This window comes from Bidens hawaiensis, unplaced genomic scaffold (assembly GCF_021521415.1).
Source record: "Bidens hawaiensis isolate Kalapana, Puna unplaced genomic scaffold, B.hawaiensis_p1.1 tig00006076_1, whole genome shotgun sequence".
NCBI lineage: Eukaryota > Viridiplantae > Streptophyta > Magnoliopsida > Asterales > Asteraceae > Bidens > Bidens hawaiensis.
In genome coordinates, this window is record NW_027491402.1 from 159,680 (window position 1) to 164,338 (window position 4,659).

The following is a 4,659-nucleotide window of genomic DNA, read 5'->3' on the forward strand; positions in this document are numbered from 1 at the left end:
TACATTCGTTACCCCGTAACGAATGTATCACATTCTATTAATTGTAAGCTCATTCGTTAATCTGACTTAATGAATGAGATAACGAATGAGGGCCATTCGCTTATTAAATGTATTAACGAATGAGACTGTTCATTCGTATGACTTAAAGTAACGAATGACACATTCGTTAAGTGGTAACTTAACGAATATGGTCATCTCCTATATAGACCCTGTAAGATTATTCGTTAATGTAACAGTTCTTATTATTATCACTCTCGTGTCGTTACTCTGCCCAAATTTACTCTCAACACACACAGTGCACACACTTAACCGTATTCATTCATAATCGTATACCTAATCAATGAATAACTCGATGTCATCATAAGATCTAGATCCTGTAAGGCTCTCTCACATTTATTATCTTCCGACAAGCGATATACATTTTTAAATTGATTTGCCATGTTATAAAAGATGTTTTCACCATTACACATTCTTGTTCATACTATTTTGTTCTCAAATGCTATATCAAGATAAATCTTTATAGTTTATTGATGGAATTTGTTGATTGACTGTAGTTATGACCCTTGTATCTTCTCAATATGGTGAATTTAAGTTATGGCAGATTTTTCGAGAGAAGATGAGTGAAGATGTTGGTTGTGCGTACAAGCTTGGTGCTGATTAAGATTGGAAATGTACAGCTGATGCCAAGGGGGAGTTTGTTAATGCATTTTCTGCATGGCATTACCAGTATAAAGACGCATGTGAAGATCAACTGAAAGCGACAAAGACTAAAGCTTAACGAACTCCAGCAATTGTCAAGGGGGGGAGTTTGTTACAACATGAAATGTGACAAGTGCTGAGAGTTAAACCGACGAGTCGCTAGTCTTTGTATAAGGTGAAAGATAGAGAATGAGAAGTCTAAAAAATGAGATGTCACATGAGTCTCATTCGTTAGTGGAGCATGCATAGGAGAAGAATGGGAAGGATTGGATGACGAATGAAGGGCATGAATGGGTAACGAATGTGCATGCCAAGTGTAACGAATGTGATTTCAAGTTTGACGAATGAGTGCTGTACTATATATAGCTTTCACTTTAATTAGTTAGAACAGTTCACTTTTACGAGACACCGATTGGTATTGTTACTCTGCCGAAATTTATAACGAGCTTCAACGTGTTATTATTTACATATCATCTTCGTACTCGGTCGTTTTTGTTCACCGATTTGTACCGAAACAAACATCGTGCGTTTTTGGTTTCGTAGATCAATATCGAGTTCATCGATTCTCACCGGGAAAAACAAATATGCATCTAATGCACTATATTTTCATGAACAGATGATACTTGCCCCAAAATTTTATGCTGTACAAGAAGTTAATAACCACTTGATGTCAATGTTTTCAAAAGATTCAATGGAATATCTATGTGCATATGGTATTTGTTAATAGAGCATTAGATGATACTTTTGATTTGTTAAATGAACTAAAAGCACCAGGTTTTCCAAACCAAAAATGTGTTTTCGGATGAGGATCGATTAACTTGATATTGATCTACGTAACCATAAAAGCACGATGTTTGTTTCGGTGCGTTTTGGTGCTTATCAGTGAACGAAAAAGACCGAGTATGAAGATGATATGTAAATAATAACTCGTTGAAGCTCGTTATAAATTTCGGCAGAGTAACAGTACAAATTAGTATCTCATAAAATTGAACTGTTCTATATAGTACAGCACTCATTCGTCAAACTTGAAATCACATTCGTTACACTTGACATGCACATTTGTTACCCATTCATGCTCTTCTTTCGTCATCCAATCCTTACCATTCATCTCCTATGCATGCTCCACTAACGAACGAGACTCCTATGACATCTCATTCGTTATTCTCATTCTGTAGACTCCTCATTCTCTATCTTTCATCTCATACAAAGACTAAGCGGTTCGGTGATTCAACGCTCCTCACATTTCATTTACTAACAATAGTAAAAAATAAAATGATACACGGAATTAATTCGATATGAAATACTATCAAATGAATCATTTATGAGAAGATGATCAAGTATATCTATAACCGGCTCTTCGTCACTCAAACCACCAATTTTTCATTCACCTAATTCTAAAAGCCAATTTGCAAAGATCTTTGTTTCTTTCATTTCATATTTGACGATTCACTTCCTAGACTTAAGATTATTTGTTTGGTTAAACTTAATACCTACATTTTGCACAAATAAATCATACAAACAAATTATAATGTGTTTTTATAAATAAAGTTAGTAAATTATAATAAGAATTAAGTAGTAAATTTAATATATCATGGCTTAAAAAATATGTCTTTTAAGTTAGAATATCAAAAGTCTTGTCAAATATTTATATAATTAAATGGTTTTTAATAATCTAATAACATAAAAAGCGAGAACATGAACTTTGTTAAGGAAAAACATTTATGTTGGGTTTTTTATTACAAATTAATAAAATGTCATAAACATATTTATTTATTTGTTAATTTATTTATAATAAGATCTATTTAATAAAATAGTGGATGTTTAATATAATCTTTTCATTTTTGTACTCTCGAATATGATCATTGTGTATGTTATTAAGAAACTAATCTTTTTGTTTATTGAAAAAATTTATATTAATTAAGCCAATCTGATTTTGTATAAAATAAAAACGATTTAAATTTGGAGATGATATAGAAACTTAAGTTGAATTTTATAACTAAAATTTGAGCTTAAATATATAGAAGATTTATGTATATATAATCTATTATGATTTAACTTCTATATGGCAAATATATATTAATTATAATTAAATATCAATTTATGAGATATAAAAGTAAAGGTGTTGTACTGAAAAAAAAAAATTATTAGATGAAAGATGATAATAACATGTGATACAATTATTTTCTTTTATTAAAACAGGTAGATAAAATAAATTCTTTCAACCAAAACAAAAATGTTAAAAAGCTTTCTAACAATCACTGGATTATTCTCATAATAGAGCTTATAATCTACCATAACAGGGGTTCGTTGATAGAAACAAACAACATTCTTTTCTGACTCTACATAATTGAATTCTGGAATACAAATAGTTCATCATCTGCAGCAACTCCCATCTGGTTCACATCATTTCCACCATTAATGTTGAATTCATGCATGCTAAATTCAGGATTTAACCAAGAATTTGGTTCCTGAAAATCGAGCGGATCACACACGCCAAATATGTTGTCATCCACATATGACGAAGTATTCTTCAATTCATTACTGAAGTCATCCATTCCAATTCTAGCTTCAATAGGTAAGCATGAATTGTGTTCCTTAAAAGGTAATTCATCTTTATAATCTTTAGCCGTGCGCGTCATCTCGTAGCTTGGGTGGATTGGTTTGCATGGTTCAGCATCATTCATCATGTCCAATTCAAGCAATTCTGGTAGTAGTTGATCATCCAGAATCCCAAAGTCCATCTTATGGTTTGGTAAAAAATCATCTTGCTCATCTTGGATGACAGCGAATGGAATCTCTGGAATTGGATTGTTTATACTTTGATCCGTACTTGAAGACTTCAAAACTGTAAAACATGAAGATATAACCAGACACTCAATTACCAAATAAGATAGAACTAATCCAAGTAGTTACAATATTAGATTTGTACCTGGCATTGGTAATGGTAAGTTAGAGCTAGCATGCCCAATAAAGGAGGAAACTGGTTGATCAAGATTTGGAGCATAAGGTACAATAGTTTCTTGATGGCTATTATTTGGATTAATCGATGAACATCCATCGACGCTTTTATTACATGAGAAATCATCTTGCTTAATATCTGGACTCCGATTGTTTCTACTTTGATCCATACTTGGGGAGTCCCAAACTGTAAAACATGAAGAAGTATGAAAACACTCCATTAGCATAAAAAGATAGTAATCTAAATAGTTACAAAATTAAAGATTTGTACCTTGCTTTGGTAAGTTCGAGCTAGAATATCCAACAAAAGAACAAGCCCGTCGATCAAGAGTTGGGCCACAAGGTGCTATAGTTTGTTGATGGATGTTATTTGGAATAATCGGTGAACATTCGCGGATGCTTTTATTAGGTGAGAAATCAAGAATTTGGTGTTGGAAAAGTGGGGGATTTTCATATGGAAACAGTTGTTGTGTTAAGTTCGACAAATGTTTATCACACTCCAATATCTTACTGAACGGACCATCAAGAACTCGCCTTGCAAATATAATAGTATGTTGGCTACAAATACAAGTCTGGCCTCCGGTAAAATCATTCCCGATGTTCTCCCATTTGGTACGCATTTTTGGGTTTAATTGCATCTCCTCACATAGTTTAGGATGTTTATTCAACAGCAAAATGATGAATATATTTTATGAAAATCGAGAATAACAAAATTCGATCAATCAATCATACCTAGTAAAATCTCACTCGTAGTGTTACAAATTACCTTAAAAGAAATAAAAATTATTATTTACCTGGATTTCAAGACGACTAGTATTGATTCCATTAGTATAGGTGTTAATGGCGGATATGTGTGACCATTGAATTTCGATCTTCTTTTTAAGATGGCAGTAAAGAACTTCCCACACCAGTTTTTTGGTTCGGTAGTAGAATTTAGCTACCAAAACTCCCTCGTGTTTAGATTCCCACTGCTCAAATTTGAATTCTTATTAATATTTATAT